This window comes from Stegodyphus dumicola, chromosome 4, assembly GCF_044657685.1.
Source record: "Stegodyphus dumicola isolate Sdum_Otavi_A_Nest chromosome 4, ASM4465768v1".
Classification (NCBI taxonomy): domain Eukaryota; kingdom Metazoa; phylum Arthropoda; class Arachnida; order Araneae; family Eresidae; genus Stegodyphus; species Stegodyphus dumicola.
Window position 1 is genome coordinate 82,878,615 of NC_140771.1, and position 20,171 is coordinate 82,898,785.

General features: G+C 34.0%; 1 protein-coding gene and 1 long non-coding RNA gene across 6 annotated transcripts in view; one reads left to right on the plus strand and one right to left on the minus strand.

Annotated features, from left to right (window-relative positions):
• The window catches only part of LOC146997592 (uncharacterized), a 63,619-nt gene extending 56,822 nt beyond the window's left edge, over positions 1 to 6,797 (plus strand). The window contains exon 4 of one of the 2 annotated variants that reach the window (XR_015040700.1): positions 5,476 to 6,796. This is a non-coding gene — a long non-coding RNA (uncharacterized LOC146997592). Of the gene's footprint in view, positions 1 to 5,475 lie in introns of both variants that reach the window. The other variant, XR_015040699.1, reaches the window with a different exon arrangement.
• LOC118192354 (protein O-mannosyl-transferase TMTC3-like) overlaps positions 1 to 20,171 on the minus strand; it is a 495,624-nt gene that overhangs the window by 386,439 nt on the left and 89,014 nt on the right. The window contains exon 1 of one of the 4 annotated variants that reach the window (XM_085815133.1): positions 17,975 to 18,994. The exons of 2 other annotated variants lie outside the window; for them this stretch is intronic. The gene's annotated coding sequence lies outside the window, so the exon portion shown is untranslated. Of the gene's footprint in view, positions 1 to 2,283; positions 2,568 to 17,974; positions 18,995 to 20,171 lie in introns of those variants that run through there. One more of the 4 variants, XM_085815134.1, reaches the window with a different exon arrangement.

The window sequence follows — 20,171 nt, forward strand, 5'->3', positions numbered from 1 at the left end:
TCACTGTAGATTTTATCAATGTTGGGTGTCTGCATAAGTTGGATCTGAAATAGTGGCATGGGTTGTTTGGTTTTAAATCTAGTGAGCTGAACTACTTTGTGTACTGTGTAGCCAAGGTTTGTAAGTTCAGCGGAAATTTCATGTGTGTCTGTGGTGATGGGTAGGCCTCTAATGACTACTTTAACTGGGCGTTTATGTTTAGGTGTAATGACATAGTGTTCGATGTTATGTTTTTGAAGATGTGTGGTGAGCTGTCTGTGGTCATCAGTTGTTGAGGGTAGCAATTTTAAGTATTCTCCACTTATTTTGGCATAGAAAGTAGCTTGTGTAAGTGTTGTGAGCTTTTTGATGTATTGGTTATGTGTGGCGCCATCTGTCGGCTTAACCATAATCGGTGTAGGTGTGCTATAGTTTGGAAGTCTTGCATCTGGTGATTGTGAACTATTAATTTGTTGTGTGGGTTGAGTGGAATGTGTGTTAGGTTGCGAGAGTGCCGTGAAGTTGTTCTGGGTGGGAATAGTGCTGGGTGGAATATTTTTAGGAACCTTTGCAGGTTTAGTTGGTTTTTGAAATCCATCCGAATCGTCTTCGCTGTCTGAGTGATCACGTGTTTTACGCTTCTGTTGTGCTATTGGCTGTGTAGTGCTTGCATGAGAAAGAGCAAAATTCAACTTACCCCTCAGCATTTCTAACTTTTTCTTCTTGGCCTCTATATTCTTTTTCGAAATCTCCGTATGGTAGTCTCTATCAGTAACTGGTCTGTGAGCCGAAAGTGCAGCATAGAATTCTTTAACTGTTGTTAATCTCTCTTCCGTATCCATAATCTCGTGTCGTATTGCCGCTATTTCTTGTTCCGTATAAACATGCTCAGTATCCTGGTTCATATCAGTGGCCGCCGTATTCGAGCTGTCCGAGACCGGATCCGTATCTTTATCAGGTGGAACTGCTTCGCTACGAGGAGTCTGCTTAGTACGAGCCATATCGACAAGTCACGATTTCGTTAAAACGAGAAAATACCCGTAAGGGCATACCCGTAAGGGCTTGCATACCCGTAAGGGCTGCGGAGAATGAAACTCCAGGGCGAATATTATTTGCACTGGGTGTGAGTGCAGCCGACAGTGTTGGAAATTGTATGTTGTTTTTGAGATTAACATTGTTTGTGTTGGTTTTTTCAGTGGTCAGGCTGGGTTTGGTGCTCGGTTTCGGGTTTTGTCTATTTCTTGATCCAGAAAATCTTGGGCAGGAGCGCCAGTTAGCGGCATGGTTCCCGGAGCAGTTGGCGCACTTGTTTGGCTCTTCAAACGGTTTCGGGCAGTCTTTGGGCTTGATGTGGACCAGCACATTTTACACAGCGTCTTGGGAGTGTGCACACCTCAAACGAGTGAAAGAACCCTTGACAGCGCCAGCACTGTGAAGGGCCTTTCTGGCCTTTGAAGTGCTCCGTAGCTACTTCGGTTCCCAGTAGTTCGGTGATATTGTAGAATTCAGCTGCTTTTAGACTATTGTATATCTGTAGATAGAACAGGGGCATCGGCATCTTAGTTTTCCATCTTTTTAGCTGTGATATTTTATGGATTTTAAAACCGAGAACTTCTACCGCAGTCTGCACAACACTGAGTGGTGTGTTTGAGGGTAATCCCCTAATAACTATTTTGAGTGGTCTGTCAGATTTGAGAGTGTGGGATTTAAATTCTATATTGTTGTCTGTTAAAAATCTAACGACAGTCCTGTAATCTGTTTCATTTGAAGTGTTGAGTTTGAGAAAGTCTATGTCCTGTTTTGATTGGACTGTCGGTGCGTGACGTTTAAGTTGGTTTAAGAGAAAGTACCAATCAGCACGAGGCTTGATAAAAATTGGTGGAGGTGCCTGTACTTTTGGTTTTTGGGTGTCTGCCGGCTGCTGAGTAGTATGTTCTGTATTATCAGTATTTGTCTGAATAGCATTGAAAGAGTTTGTAGTATTAATGTTAGAATTAATTTCAGAAGAGATATTTTTGGTTAGAGATTTTTTGGCGATTAGGTGTTTGGGTGGAATAACAAACCCTTCAGCATCAGTAGGGCGAGTGCGTTTTTTATTGTCAGACTTTGGAGTTTCAGGAGTAATTTTAAGGTTTTCAGTAGGGGTGTTTTTATTAGAATTTTGATTGATGGGTTCCGAAACATTAGGTTTTGAGGATTTAGATTGACATTCTTTAAAGAATTCTTCTTCGGTGGCAGGGAGGGTAAATAAGTTAACTCCAAGGTTAGTACAAAGAGTGTGGAGTGAAAATAAAATTCTCTCACCCTCATCCGTCATCTGTTTGATCATCATTTCCTTTGCTGGATTATCAGAGCGTTGGAGTCTTTGAATATCGAAGAGCAAGTCCGTGTGCCGATTTTTCAGTGCATATATTTGGATGGCACTTTTTGATAGTTCCATCGCTGAAGGTGAAGCAGGTGGAGGAGCGGTAGTATCCATGTCCGTATTTATTCGTAGTTGAGGAGAGGCAGCAGTAGAAATATTAGCTGGCGGCGCCGTATTAGTGTTATCATCGTGCAGGAGCTCACAGCTCTTGCGTCCATCACTTTCTTCGTCCATGACGAGAATCCGGCGCTCGTGTGACACTATCTATTAGTAGGGATGAAAAGCATTTAGTTGACTGGAGCTCTGGTGGCGCCATCTCTTGCAGGACGTATTGTAAGGCATTTTTAAAACTTCTCAAAAATTATTCTTCTGCTAAGTAATAATTGGTAAATAAAATGATGAAAAACACAATTTGCGCATATTATAACTCAGAATGCACAAAATATATATCATTCGAAGAATTATATAGTTGTTGCCACATGTTCTATTCAAATACTATAATAAATCTAAAACGATGTATAAAAGAAATTAAGCAAAACAAAACAAAAAAGAAACAGTTTTTCACAGACGATTCAGTATTTCTCATTCAATTAATTAAGTTCTCCCTTTGCGAAGAGGCAAAAATACATAAAAACTCAAAATATTTATATTAAAAATTACGAAGTAAATTTGAAACACTTATTTCCTCGAATAAATTCCAGAATGGATTAAGCATGATTTAGTTCGCAATAATAAAAGAAGGCGTTATTTTTGTTGTTGCAAAGCTTAGTTTCTCTATATTGGCAAAGATACGCTATTTTGCCAAGTTTAAAATGTAAACAAACACGTCCGCCATCGCAAAATTTATTAGGCTTAGCTGCACTTAAGCAACTCTTAAATTTTTGATACCTCCACAAATACTGCATGCAGATTTACTAAAGGCATGAAAACCTTAACCGGAAGATAAGAACAACAGAATTCAATCATTTTTTAAAGCAAAAAATGCGCAATTTACAAACATAGAAATTGAGCTCAGCAGAATAACAGAGTATATATATATATATATATATATATATATATACATATACACATATATTTTCTGGTGCGGCCGATTACAACCAAAATAAGAGGCGCACATCTACATGTTATAGCAGTCCTACATACAAAATTTCAGCGTTCTGAGGCTTCTCGTTTTTGAGTTATGCGAGATACATACGAACGCACAGACGCCACGAAATATTCTCTTCAGAATTAATTTTAAACCAGTTTTATAATTTTTTTTTCGGGGGGGGGTAAAGAGTCTTTATTCTGTCCTTACTTGCGGATGTCACACAAAAACATCATTAAATTGCATCGGATAGCGGTCAAAATCGATATTTTCTTTGAAATATGATACCTGAAATTTTTCGCAATTACAATACTTCCTTTTTACTTCGTACAAGGAAGTAAAAATATGAAAAATCACTCAGTTAATATTTTTTATCACTCTTGTTTCAAACGAGGGCGAGAAGTTTGTTTCATAATTTGTGAAAATTTCAAAACTTTATATCCGATACGTTTTTAAACTTTGGAATTTTAAAATCAGAAACATCAAATAGACTAAAAAATCTATTGAATTTCAAAAACTCAGAAATTAAGTTACAATTTTCATACAAGTTTTAGTGGAAAGATATTTTTTTTCCTCAATTAGAGAGACAAACAGTAAATTCTAACATGTTCATTTCTTTCGTTTAACGAAAATATGTGTGAAAAGTCGTTTAAACATCAAGTAAAGAAATAAACCTTTATCAAATTCTGAGAAAAATCCTTTCACCATATTGCAGTGTTATTCACCAAGATTATATGTACAAAATTTGAAATCGATAGCTTCTCAAGAATTGCTTAAAAATCTATGGCAAAATTCCAGCTATAGTGAAACGCCACGCGTGAAATAAACAAAAGCTTATAAAAACGGTTTAATATTAGGTTAATAAAAAATTGATTTGATTAGAAAATAGATTTTAAAAATTAAAAATTAAAACATGTGAATATCTGCGTCATTTAAAATATTTCCGTAGTTAGAAATAATTGTAATTCTTACTATTTAAGATCAACGGTTGCGAATATCAACGCCGGGTAAGGGCATTTATGAACGCGGTGTATACTAACAAAAACTCCAAATAGAAAAATAAATATGAAAATGTAAAATTTTAAATTTAGCTAAACAATAGCCTTATTTTGGTATCGATTTTGAATAAAACTTAAAAAACACTTCGAAAATAGATTCACCCCAAGTTAAGCTTTTTGTTTTGCCCAAATTTAAATATACCAAATAGAATATGGCAAATACTTTCTTTTTTCCAATTTAAAAACATAAAATATTAAAGTTATAACACCTTTATTAAATTAATGCAGCGTAGGTGATTTCAGTTCATTTTTTCTTCATAATATAATTCGTATTGCTTTTTATTTTATGTAGGTGGCTTATAAAGAGCAACACTTGTTTTTACCACAAGAAATACTTCTTCGCACATTTAATTCACTAAAAGCTTTTTGATGCAAAACATTTTTATAAGCCTTAAAAGAATCATAAAAATTCATGCGACATTAGTTCAAAAGAGTAATATTTCTAAAAAGTATACATTCGAAAAAGATGTGGTAAGTTATTAAATGTTTAGAAACTGAAACAGCAATTTTATTCGTTGCCATGACAACGTTTACCCGCAGGACAGAATGCAATGGCCAGCGCTTGTGGTGGTGTATTTAATTACGGCAAAGCACACTAGGGCTATCTGCCAAAGGGGAGGGATGCCTTTCGTGGAGGACTTTCTAAGGGAAACTGGCTCGTATACACGTTACACATGGGGAAAACCACGAAAACACCCATGCAGCCAGCCCGTTCGCGGGATTCGAACCTCGGACCGAACTACCAGTGTTCAGCGACTTTACCGCTCGGCCGCTGGTGGGCGCCAGCGCTTGTGATAAATGATGCAGATTCATTTGCAAGCATTACATAAGTTTTAAGATATTTACTCTCTTAATATCCTGCAAAAATGATACAACGTGTTTTCTTAAAATTTTATGAAATATTTCATAAGTTGAAATACATTAAGTTATTTATGCATAAACTAGAGCTTATAAGATGATTAATTGCGTCTTTTTCTTCCTTATAGAGTATGATGATACTTATCTTCTGAAACGAGCTTGGCAAGAGAAAACGATGCTTACGCTATTGGGACTCAAGAAAATGTGATTTGCTGCCAAATATTGTAAAAGATAGTTCAGCAGTTCATTCAATATAGATACCGTACAATTTATTTAATATTGTTACAAATATCTATAAGTATTTTACTTTTTTGGTTGCATTTCTTTTATTTTTTGTATTTTGTTTTGTTTAGTTATTTGTGTTTTTTTATTCATTGTTTTTAGAATGGTAATTTTATGGTTTGTGTTTAATCCAATTTGTGGCTACATATACATGTCTTGTACTCTTTAAGTGTTTATTTGTTAATTTTCAAAAGTTTATTTGCTGCACAGAATTGTAAATGTTTTAATATTAAATAATTAATGCAACGTAGGGGTTTGGAGTTATAAAAATAGCTGAGTTTAGACTATTTCATTCCTAAAAACCGTTTCGTTGTCAAGTTTATTATATTTGTAGTTTCTCGCTAACATGGCTACTTTCTAGAAGATTCGCGAAAATATATTTTCGTACTCCTACCATCGATTCTTTCAGCAATTTCCGCAGCCCCTGCTACAGAGTATAAATACAGATCGGAGAACATGTACGAATGAAGGATTGTTAAATATGCGCATTCTATTTTAATTATTTCGGTGCTACTTCGGTAGACGGTTGCACGGATTTTTGGCGAGTTACGTTGGAGCAATTGTTGGCGCGGTTTTTACAATCGTCAGCCATCTTGAAAAACGCCGTTTTTATGTATTTTACCCATAGAAAAGTATTCGAAACTTTAAAAAAATTAATATCATTAAAAATAATGGATTAATTTTTTGTTGAAAACGTCGAATTTTAAGATGGCGGGCAAAGTAAATAAATACATTTACTACGAGTATAAAATACTAAAGTAAGGTTAAATTATTACTTTTATATACCAAAGTAATAGATTAAAAACACCGCTATAAAAACATTGCGCCAACGTTTAATTGGATTAAAATATTACTTAAATTGAAACCTTGTAATAATTTATAAATAAATTTTTTATTGGGAAGCCAGGTTGACCAAAATAAGGTCTCAAAGGACAATTTTTTGATTCCGATACCAATACTTCTTAGTACTTATCATTCATCTTCGAAACGGACATATCCATTCGCTTTGAAATCTAAGGAATTCAAAGAGATGAATAATAAAATTTTAAAATGGCGCTGTAATGCACAAATATTCAGTAACCAATCAGGAAACTGATAACATTAAGCATAGAATTAAAATTATTTAAATAATAATACATAATAAAACCATTTTTCAAAAAAAAAGGCAAAATTAAATTGTATTTTAATATTTAACAGCCATAAATAATGTTTAAAACATTAGATTAAATTTACAGATATTAAAACCAATTACTTTTAAAGTAAGGTGATGTCATTGATTACATCATCCACAAAATAAAATTATATAAAATATAAAAAATAAAATTTTTATTTCAAATAAAAATGTAAAATTAAATTGATTTTTAATATTTAGAAGCCATTAATAATATTTAAAACACGGAATTTATGAATAATAAAGCGCATTATTTTTTTAATAAAATGACAACAAAGTATCGGTTACCATAAATAACTTGTCCAGCAATGGGTTTAACATAAGTCGTATCGCTCGCCAAAAAAATATCGCCAAAATCCGTGCAACCGTCTACCAAAGTAGCACCATTATTTCCAACGATCAGTGTGCTAATTATTGCGCTTATCTTCCTAATAAATTAATTATTTCTTTCTGTTAGTTTGGCCTCATTATTTAAAGAAGCATCAGCTATCCCGTCGCTAGCAGATATATATATAGGCAGATAGAAGAAATTTGATATAAATTTGTATACCTAATTACTATTTAATGCAATTTTATCCGCAGTTTATTTAAAACAGCATAACTGAGACCAGCTTGTACATTAATTATTGTATTAAATACAATTATGTAAATAATTTGTTTAAACTAACGTGTATAAGCATACCGAAAAATTCTGTTTATTATTTTTAATACAATTTTTATAGATTTATTAAAAATATACAAACATATGCGGAAATTCATTTTTTAGCCTCTTTCTGATGGCCAAAGTTCAGCAGTTCCTGCTAATAATTCTTCAGACACCAACCATAGATCCTTTTTTCGTTAATGGAAAATTGAAAATAGTAAGCATAATAAGTAGTTTTATAGTAAAAAACTGCTACACCGACACTACTGCAATTACAAAAACCAGTTAGAAGAATCACTTAGAAACCGTTTGTTTCTCGCATATGCGCAGATCGGTAACCTTTAATTCTCGCCAATACATTAATAAGTCAAATTCACTTTCTCGCCAAGGCAGCAGCAAAATTCATATACCGGATATAATCCTAGTTTATATTTGCAAAAACGTTTCATTTGTCATTCACATAAAAACCGGAAAGATGATAAATGGATTTGCAGAAATACCTCCCATTTTAATATCTGCTAGCAGGTAAGGCATCAAAAAGACAGATATCGAAAATAAGATTTGCTTTCATTTCCTGCATTACGATGCAAAAATTAAATTTTATTAATTTGAGTTTGCGCAACTGTTCTCTACAAAAGTTCTTCAGTCACTCTTATTACCAACCATAATCAATCTATTGTGCATTTAAAATTATAATTAGGCAAAAATAAAAAAAAGGAACCAAGTTTATTTTTGCATAGATTTCGTTATCAGTTCCAGAGCGAGTGAAACATTATCAGTTTCTCGGGCGTTTAAATATAGGGATTAAAAAATTTTCAAAAAATGTGAGGAGAGACGATGATTTTTTATACCAAAAGCAGTGGGTGTGTGTGTGATTATGGCAAAGCCTCGAGGGCTATCTGCCTAACAGGAGGGATGCCTTCGTGGAGGACTTTCTAGGGGAAACTGGCTCGTATACACGTTACACATGGGGAAAACCACGAAAACGCCCATGCAGCCAGCCCGTTCGCGGGATTCGAACCTCGGACCGAACTACCAGTGTTCAGCGACTTTACCGCTCGGCCGCTGGTGGGCCCCCCCCCAAAAAAAAAAAGCAGTGGGAGGAGTAAAGCTAGAGCAAAGGTGAAATGGGAACTAACCAGGCTCCAAGAGTGAAAGAAACCAATATGAATGTAAAATAGCTATCCAGAAACACCAAAATAAATAAAATAAAAAGGGTCCTCACTCTCCATTTTGAAAACATATTTGCTGTTATTAAATTCTACATTATTTGTTCATTACCTGTGTCAAGACATCTGTGTATGATTGCCCTCAAAATAGAGTTTTATTCAAAATCTACACCAAAGTTTCCCCTCTCCCCAATTTTAAGATTTACTTTGGCGTACTTCTCACTTAAATTTCACATTGGCGTGTTTATTACTAAGTTCATATAAGGTTGTTTAATAAGTTCGCTGAGCGCCATCTATTCGTCAATATTAGACCTAAACCTTCGACGCCATTTTCATATTTGTTCTTTCTTAGGACCACGTCAAAAGTTTCATTTCGATCTGTTAATTTATTCATTGTTTAACCACCCTTTATATCTAACGTGTTGTGCCTTTTTTCAGGTATGGATAAAATTGAGCAACGTGCAACTTATCAAATTCTTTGTAAAGAAAGGTTTAAAGGCAATGGAAATTCATACCGAAATGGTGAATGTGTTGGGTGAATCTGCTCCTTCAAAAGTAATGGTTTGCAAATGGGCTAGTTTATTCAAAAGTGGTCGTACCAGCCTTGAAGACGATCGCGCGAGAGGGACGTCCAAAAACTGCATCAACACCGGAAATCATCGGAAAAATACAAGCTATGGTATTGGAAGATTGACTGAAAGAGATTTAATAGAGGCTTTAGGCATTTCATTGGGCACATTGAGCAATATTTTGAGTGTTAATTTGGGTTTCAAAAAACTCTGTGCAAAATGGATGCCGCATTCTCTAACGATGGAGCAAAAAAACACATTCGGATGCGAATTTGCCAGCAACATTTGGAGCGTTTTAAGAAGAATAAAAGCGACTTTATCCGTCGATTTAACACAATGGATATGACTTGGGTTTACCATCATGATCCTGAATCAAAACAGGAGGGTAAGAAGTGGTGTGAACCCGGCTCTTCGGCGCCGAAGCGAGTTCGTGTGCAAAAATCAGCCAAGAAGGTGTTAGCATCAGTTTTTTGGGATGCGAAAGGAATTTTGTTTATAGATTACCTTCAAACTGGCAAAACAGTTAATTCGGATTATTATTGTAACCTTTTGAATCAATTAGACGAAAAATTTCGTGAAAGAAGACCCGGATTACAGAAGAAAAAAATCATTTTCCACCAAGATAACGCACCTGCGCACACAGCTCAAAAAACCATTGCTAAAATAACTGAATTGAAGTACGAATTGTTGCAACACCCAGCCTATTCGCCAGATTTAGCTCCCTCAGACTTCTGGCTCTTCCCACACCTCAAACAATATCTCCGTAGAAAACGATTTTCTTCATTTCCGTTCCGCATGATTAAGTATGATGTATCCGCATGATTAAGTATGATGTTCCGCATGATCTCACGTATTATGATTGTGTATTATGTATCATGATTACGTAGCCGGTAACCACGAACATGTTATTGCTACATGTTCGTGGTTACCGGCTACGTATGATGCTTAATACTAATTTTGAATGAAGATGGTAGACTGGAAGATGAAATGAAACCTTTTGATATGGATTTTCAACACTTCATTTAAATTTTTCTGACATTAGTATTTGAGTGAAGTTTACAAGGTTACTGGACATATTTAAATACAACACAAAAAGATGATTTACCATTCATCCAACACATTTTGTAACTCAAAATTAGTAAAATAATATCCGATATGCACACCATATGACATACTTGTACGACCTTGTACATTATGCACATTTTTAATTGCAATTCATTTAAACTTATTTCCTCGGATTATTCCAACATGAATAACCAATTTTTCTAGGCAAGTTGAAAATGACATCAAAAATAACAGATTTTGAAATTAAATAGCCCGGTCAAATTTGTTTGCATGGCAGTCGAACTTCTTTCAATTTTATTTTTTCATAACAAGTGTAAAACTTCCTCGAATATAAAGTAACTGGCAGACCGCATTAAGAGCTTGATTTCGTTATTTGTCGAAAATCAATTTTTTTTATTTGACATTGCCAAATCTCATATATATATATATATGAAATTATATATATATTGACATCTCATATATATATATATATATATATATGAGAATGCAATATATATATATACTAAAAGTGTGCATATATATATGCACATTTTTAGTACTGCCGATTGTGATGAAAAAAAAAGAGTGTGATAAAACAAGAGGTACTCAAGTAGATGTTACAATAGTCCCATATACAAAATTTCAATGTTCTAAGGCTAATTCTTTTTTAATTGAGAGAAACATACATAGTTACGTATGTATGTACAGACGTCACGAAAAATTACTTTTTGAATCTATTTGCAATCAGTTTAACAATCCGTTTTGGGGAAAAAGTCCTTTATTCTCTCCGTAGGTTCAGAACACTTGAGAAAAGAAACATCCTGACCCCTGACCCAGGCACAGAAAAGCCCAGACGGAGTAGCACTTCAACCTCTAAAGGCGATATATGAGGGCGGAACCCGCGGACAGCCCCGGGCGACAGTGAACTTAATCAGGTTCGAAAATACGCAAGGCAACTAGGCCCAACTGGTCACCAATAAAGAGACAAAGACAACATCACTCCCCCTGATCACTCATTAGGCCTATTCTACTTTACTTAGTACGTGCATGGGGAGCAGCGAAAAAAACTGAAAGACTTAAGATCGAAGTACTACAAATTAAATATTACGTGCAAGAGTAAATGCCCCGTGGTATGTAAGGAATGCATAAATTCACCCGGATTCAGACATTCAACCCATGCATAATCAAATTCTATATCAGCACACAACTTTTTCGAAAATATGAAAAATTTGCATCAAGACATAAAAAAATAATAAACTACGATCCAACGGTAGAGGGTGTATTCCATCCACCATAATGCATTTTTGTGATAATGTAAACATGTAAATAGTTTTGTTCATAAATTTTACCTTTTGTGCATATAACATACCTGTAAAGCAGGTTCAAAGACTTTGATTTTCCCTGGTAAATAGGGATGGACATTAACAATTCCAAACTTTTTTCTACTTTTTTAATTGGTTTATAAGTGTGTTTAGGGTTTAATGTATTGAACGAAAAAGCGGACTATATACTTTACCTAGCCAAGCAGGTTTATTAAAACTTTGCAATTATTTAAGCGCACTTTTCGTGTAAAACTCGGTGTCCCAAGCATTATCTACCGTCAGATCAAACCACAGCTAATTATTAAGTTACAACACACTCTTAGGATTGAACAGTAAAATAACATGACTTAGTGCTCTCATAAAAACACTCATAAACTTAAAGTCATTATTTAGACTCTGAAAGTTGTATATAGACAGAAAAATTACTGTTGTAAATAAAATGAATAAGTACAGAAAAAGAGAATTTGCTATCAAAATGAAATGGTATCTGAAAGAAATGAAATGCTATTTTGAAATACAATCGCCATCTATCAGAAAGTAAACACGCCTTCCCTTGACCTTTGTCTCGATTCTCGCCTTCGGGTGTTGGTGCAATGTATCTTCACTTTAAAAATAAGTAAATGGCCTTAGAGTAATAATTTGCACTACTGGTTAAAAGTCCGAGTAGTTAAGAACCAGCTGCATAGTAATGATCCATGATCCAGTCCTCCTGAGCAGACCAAAGGAGGCAAAACTTCCGAGGACGGCTTTTCAAAATCAAATAGGTTGCGGTCACGCAATTAAGTGAAGGAGGGTTGAGTACTGATAATGTTACTTTTAAATCACAAATAAAAGTGAAAAGTCTCCATCCAATTGTATGCATGCTTAAGGCATTTTGTCGTATGACAATCTACAAAGCTTTAACTCTCTGACTACGAATTAAAAATTACCCTGTTTTCCTATCCAAGTGAACAAAACATGTCATATATAAGATAAATTTAGCATTTGGGATTTTTGAAGAACGGTTTTTAAGCCAAAGGGCTTTGACACGTATGTCCCAACCGTAGTTAACGGTGGGATACACATATCCCACACGTAGCGAGAGACTTACTATAAGCACACTTATTATTTTGAAAAATTGTATTATATGAATAGATTTACATGAACAGATTTTGAGATCAAAAAAGATTCACTTGGCGCCAGTTCGGGTAAATATGGAGCACGTATGAGAAGTGTCACATGCTTTTTCTCTAGAAACTGTACCAACATTCCAGCCGTATAAGCGGGCGCGTTGTCATGCAGCAAGAAGAAATCCCTCTCCTTTCATCGCTCGGGCATTTGGTTTGGTTTATCTGATTATAGCAAAGCACCCGAGGCCTAGCTGCCGGAGGGAAGAGATACCTTCGTGGAAGACTTTCTAAGGGAAACTGGCGCGTTTCCACGTTACACATGGGGGGAAACCTCGAAGGCGCCCATGAAGCCGTTCGGCGGGATTCGATAACTCGGCGAACTACTAGTGTTCAGCGACTTTACTGCTAGTACACTGGGCCTCTTTAAATTTAATATAAAATATCTCGATCAATTTTTGCTATATGGGAGTCCTACGGCTTGGATTTCATTTTTTTATAACGTACAAAATTTTCTTAAAATAAAGTATACGGGGGAAAAGAACGTGTAAAATGTTAGATTCCTTATTTAAAAAAAAAGTGATTTCTTTAAATTTAAAAACATCTGTAACTGAAAGCATATGCACACGAATAACGGTTGCGAAATTAAAGCCTGGGTAATGATTTTGATAGACATGGTGTAGATATCGGATTATATAAAATGTGAATTACACGATACTAGATCTGATACAGAAAGCTATCCTTTTAATTAAAGTGAAATTGGAAAAGCAACTTAAGTGCTATCTACCTGTGGCGAGATTGCACTTGAGATCAGTTAATTTGTCCTCAGGTTCAAACTACAAATAATTTTAAATTTTAATTCATGCAAATAATGTTACAAGTTCAATTTGTACTAACACTAAAGACTGCGGATTGTTCCTTTGTAGAACATCTATTTCTTGCGATATACAGGTTTTTATCATTTTTGCTGCTTTTAATATGTGCCATTTATAATAAACTGGTTTTTGTAGCAAATAAACAGGGTGTTCACAAAAGTCCTTACTCATCCTTTATTTTTGCACCAGCTGGTCGTTGGTCGTAGGCGTACACTTCCAATTACAGAAATATGTATAATAAAGGATGCTTAAATATTAACCTTAGCGCAATCTGGTGGTTTTTTTTACAGATGAAAAGGTAAAAGTTACTTATCGGATGAAAGTTGTAGGTTTTTGCCTTTTTTTTTTTTTAATATTCCCAAATTATCGATATTTATAAGTCGGCATACATTATCAACATATGAAATAAAATATACGTTAACAGTTTAAAACAATAATTTTGAACTCTTGATGCATTAAAAAATTAAACACTTCTTCGCCAAACCTTTCCGTAATTTTTTGGGCTGTCATCCTACCCAGGTACATAGCGATCTATTTCTGCTTAAAAAATATCACATAAATGCAGAGCCTTTGGCATCGGGTAAACCTCGGCAACGCCGGCTATCTACCAAACATATCTCCTCATTGTTTCCTTTGAAGATTTTGCGGCAAAATTATGTATTCCTGCAGAAATATTACCGAAATTTCTTGCATTACTGGTTAATGCCACGAGTGCATATCTCGAAATTAAAGCAAAAAAAGATCAGGACTTAATTACAAAAATTGTTGAAATTTTGAATACAACAAAAAGAACGCATAAGAAAATGGGGAGGTTGCTCGACTGAAAGATTGTAATGATCGTGATTGCCAGAGTTTGGCACATTCTGAAAAAACGTAAATACCTAATAATGTGCTTAACAACATGCATAATAAAGTTATTTTTAAAAACTTCTTACTTATATGTAAAGTATTTACAAAATCGGAGATTATGCCATCAAATACAGATCTGACAAAGATATTTTAACAAATCACGGCATAATTATGGGCTTTACGAACTTATCTTCTCATCAAAGCGGTTAAGATTTGGTTTATTTAATAAGGGCAAAGCATTCAAAGGCTACGAGTATCTGCCTAAGGGAAGGGATGCCTTGTGAAAGTCTTTTTAAAGGAAACTGGTTCGTATGCACGGTATACACAGAGAAACCACGAAAACGGTCATGCGGCCAGCCCGTTGGTCTGGATTCGAATCTTGGGCCTAACTAATAGTGTTCAGGGACTGTATCGCTCTGCCGCTGGCGGACCTCAAAGCAGTTAAAGTAACGCAGACGTTCTCTTCTACCCATTATAATCATTACCACGAACAAGCACTAGCTAGTAGAATCACATAACAAATATAGGTACTTTTCCGTTTCGCCGGCGCAAATCTCGCCAAGCAGACTTTATTGGCGACAACACACAGACGCTTAACACAAGTTAGTTTTAAGATATTTTTATTTTGAAGGTATGAACATTTTAATATGGCTTAAAATTTTGTAAAAAGACATTAATTTAAGAATTTTCTACGCTTTCATGGAGCAACGCCCTGATTAGCAGTTTCTTATCATGTGACTCTAAGGGATCTCATCTCACGTAAACTCCGCTACAAAAAATCTAATTCTCTCAGTAATTATCTACATTCATTTCAAGTTATATCTTAATTTGGAATACAAGTTTAAATTGAAGAATTATTTCAATTCGTACGAATAGCTTACTCCGAAATTATGTAACACCGCAGTGCTTTACTTCGCTAGTGCAATCTCATTAGAATGGATGAATTTAACCCTTAACTTTGCCTTTTCTATATTTTCGCCTTCGGGTGAGTGGTGTGATTGCATCCTAATTGACTTAATTACCGCGAATGGCCTTAGGGTATAAAATTGAACTATCTGGGTTAAAATTCTATGTAATTGTATGCCAGTATTGAAAGAAACAATTAATCTGATAAGAAATGGCTGCGAATTGTTTTGAAAATGAGGCGTAAAAGATTACCAGCGAGGATACTTCGTTTGGTAACGGTTGTATCATTTTTGGCGACTTTATTGCTTGCGCCGGCAAAATGGAAAAGTACCCAAATATATTATTACAAAGTAACGAAAGTTTAAAATTTCAGGTAATTTTGAGGTGCAGAAGATTGGGTAAAATAGCCACTTCTGCCAGCAGTAGCAGCTATTATACACTGTATTCACAAAAATCTTTGCCTGACGTTTATCTTCGAAACTGTTTATCGCAGACGCATATTTTCAGTTAAAAAATGCTTTAAATCACACAAACGTATTTCTAAATTTGAAAACAAATCTCATTACTAAAATATACATCTTTGCGGTTCCTGTTTAGGTTAATGTTACATACATTATAAAAGAGCATATTATAAAAGGTATGCTCCCACATGACAGAGGTCAAATTTGGGCATCTTACATCGTAGAGGTGAAACACAAATTGAAGAGTGAAGTGTTTGCATTTGTATTTAAAGAAAAATAAAATTGCAATTTAGGAAAAGCTTTCTAATATTAACAAGATTAAGTGACGAGCATTTGTGTGTTCGTGAAAAATATTGATCTTAAAAATAGATAAGGAAAAGTATTGAACAATGTAATTTTTTTTTTTAAGCAAGACATCTTATTTATGGAGTCCTACAGAATTCTTGCTCTGAAAACCTCTGGCAGAATTCAATATTGTTATAATGCCAACTAATAATCTTATTTGATTAAATTAAAACTATTTCTTAGTTTACTGAACTTTCGAGTGAATTTCAGATTAGGACTCTAAAGTAATAAAATTGCACGATAATAATAATAATGTGTTTTTAGCATTTGAAATTTTATAAATTAACTTGTGTGAAACGTTTTTACAGGATACTAATTGAAACACAATTATAAATTAAAGAACATTAGACTAGTAAACTACAAAAAGAATACCAATAAATGTCATGTAAAGAAAAAATGAACATCGAATTTCCTAATTTACTTATTAACCGTAACTTCAAGAAAAATCAAAAAATAGCAATAAAATCGAAATTAAATACCTTATTCAATTTTTGTCAAAATTTTTATATTTTATTTTTTATAAAGAGAACAAAATTTTCCAAAATACAGGAACAGGAGCAAAGTACAGAAAATTAGTTTTCGTAACTTTTATAAAACTGCCAACTTTAAATTCAAAATTGCTAGAACATGAATATTTGTGATTTAAAACATTTTTGTAATTGGAAGCACATGCCTATAAATTCCAAATTACATACGAACATTTGCGAAAATAAAGGCTGGGTAAGGATATGACATATATTTACACAGCAATTAAATATCTATACCAAGAAATAATTTTTGTTTTTTAAAATTATTCATAAGCCTTTGAACTCTTTCTTTAGTACATCAATTTGAAATGTCCAGCCAGAAAACGAACTTTCACGGTCAGCTCATTTCGACTGAACAAAAGAACAATGTCCCTAAAGGTTATTATTTCAATAAAAAAACTAAAAGAACGATACTATTTTAAAAAAATTGTATAGGCCAATGGTTCTCAAACTTTTTTTCCCTCATACACCCCTTTCACTACTACTAAACAATCATTACTTCTCCCCCTAATTTCAAAACGTATTTATTTACATTTAGGTTTTTTTCTCAACTTGCTTGCTGAGTTAAACAGCAAAAATCACAGAAAATGTTGATAAACCTAAACTTCAGTAAAAGTAAATTTTCATACTCGTGAACTAAAATTTTTATTTATTTATATATATTTAACAGGCAATTGTGTAGACAATATTTACTTTGAAAAACATACAGGTAATGTAGATAAGGACACGAACAATTTAAATGTGGCCAATAAGCAACGTTTGACGAATGCAATATCTTTGAATAAAAAACTTTTTTTTCCTCCCAGTGCTATCCTATAAAGGAAACGATCCGCATTATGTTCCCATTCAGATATTTCTTGCAAAACTAATTTTAAAAAAGGAAATGTTAAACATTAATGTAACTCAGGTGATGCAAAAACTTTAAAGACAACTTTAGGAACTTTAGAAAGACAAGATAACAAATTTAATTTCTATTTAAATGCTTTGCAACTTATTATAATTGCAGAAATTTTCGCAGTTATTTTTACAAAAATTATAAGAACGGATAAAAAAATATTCTGTAAATAATTTTAAAATGCGTTATATCAAATTTCCAAAGAAAAACCTCTTTATCTGCAGTCTCCTGATTTTAATTTGTCAATAAAATACGGTTAAATTCTACTTCGATTTCTTATGTAATAATTCTGTAGTTCCTTATTATAATGTATAGTTCTTAAAAATCACATAACAATAAAAAATTTAGAATTGAATGTCATCCAGTACAGTTTTTTTATGTACAATTCCTTCGTTTCGGTATAATTTATACATCAAATAAAGCACGGAGACGAATGCCACAAATCAATAATTAATTTTCATACCTGATATTTAAGCAGTATATTGCAAATGTTACATTCAGTATCAAAATGTTTCTCCTATTGGTTTAAACCAGGTGGATAAAGCATGTCTAATCGCGCGGAACAAATCTTAAAGAAACAAAAACCTTGGCCACTTTTGATGCAATGACAAGGAATAATGCTCATCTCTTGTTTAAACCTGTTCATATATGTTTCTTTGCGGAGGAAATCTCGAATCCAAAATCTGCTAGTTGCGACATAATGCGAATGCTTACCACACACGGTACAAGTGAACGGAACCGGCGCTTGGTAGCGGCAATTCGATTCTCTAGCTTCTGGAAGTGCTTGGAATACTTTCATTTGTTGTCGAGTTCTGGATTCTCGAACACATTTCAAACAAAACACATGCATGCAGCTGTCTAGTATGGCAAAACGGTTGAAGAACGGCATACCATGCACAATTTTTTTGCATAAATTACATTTTACTGGATCTTTTGCAATTAATAATTTCATTTCTTGATTTGTACTACTTGCTTCATGATCACGCAAACCTGTACCAGGAAAGAAAGCTTCCCAAAATTCCATTTGTATGATTAGTTTTGTATGGAAACTTGACACAACTAAAGATGTCGTAAACTAAGCAGATTTCTTCCTTTCTTCGTGCAGATTAAAGTGTCTGTTGAGTATCAGGACAATACAGCAAGTTGACGGATATCCTGCACAAATTTAAAATGACCTTTCAACAGCTTTCGACTGTGATTTTGAAAAAAAATTAATCCGCCAAACTGCATTTGGATGATGTCTGGTTTCTTTAGTTTTAGATCATTTGGCGATATTTTGAATCGGACTGAAAAGTGCCTTGTTTGGTTGACTGTGGGTTACCCCGTAGGCGGCTGCGCGCGAATCTGAGATTTGCAAGATTGCGTATTTGAGCCTGAGAGGAGATCTTATAAAGTTTTGATCTTTCCTGCTTGGAAATTACTATCTCATACTCAGCAACTTAATTTACTTTTCACTTTTTTTCGAATGCTTTGCATTGAAAGATCTCATCCACTCCTATTCCTACCTTCATGTAGAGCAAATAATTTGAATAGGAGTTCTTCCGTTTAGGGAATGGTTTTCTAATTTGATTGCTTACCACATTTGGCTATTGACTGCTATTTCAGTTAATTCAATCTAAAATTTTTGATGCATTTTGTTAATCGGTGTACAATTATGGACAAGCAGCCATGTGTTATCTAGCTGAAGAACTTCTAGAAGTTCTTTGGTCTAGCGTTGCAAGAATGAGCTGCGGAACTTATCTCGGTCTTCCCAAAGTGCTATCTATTTGTAAAACAAATATAAAGAACGAACCACAAAAGATAAAAATAGCCGAATAGAAGTGTAACTTAATACATACGGTTGCATTTTGAATAAAAAAGTTTGATGTGTACACCACATGACTTCCTTGTACGGAATATTAAATTATATGCATTTTTTGCTGCATTTCATTTAAACTCATTTTCCTCGAATTTCATTGCAGATAAATTTCTCAATCAATTAATTAAGTTCTCACTTCGCGGCAAGATAAAAAAGCATAAAACCCTCAAAATAGCTTTATTAAAAATCGAAAAATATAGGAAAATAGAAAAAAATCTGAAAATATTTTAGATTTTATATTACTCCCAAAGAGGCTTTTCTTAACGTTATAAAAATAATATATCATACTAAAGAGCAAACGGAATTTCGCATGAAGATCATGTTGTCCAAGCTTTTCTCATTTTTATTCACAACACATCTCATACATAAACATATTAGACTGAAATATAATCCAAGTATAATTAATCAGGTAATCCGAGAAAAAGAGTAAAGAATAAACTAACATAGTAAGCAAAAAACATCCGTTACATTCCGAATTATAAATATTTGTTTACATAAACATTTATCGGAAGGCCTGCCGAGAAAAAATTACCAGACGGTTGCAAACGCAAGATCGAGAGAGATCACGTGATCATTTTATCTTCAACAGTTTCAAAAGTGAATTGACGTAAAATGCCAAAACGAAATTTATAGCCCTTCTGCGAAAATTGTCGCTTTGGGCTAACGCAAAAACAAGCAATTAGGCCAGCGGGTAAGAAGGCAGATGTTTTGGTGCATAAAACTAAAAAGTTTCCTTTCGGTCCTACTCGGCAAGAAAACAGTGAAGGTGCAAAAAGACTAAATTCACTACTCTGCTAATTTT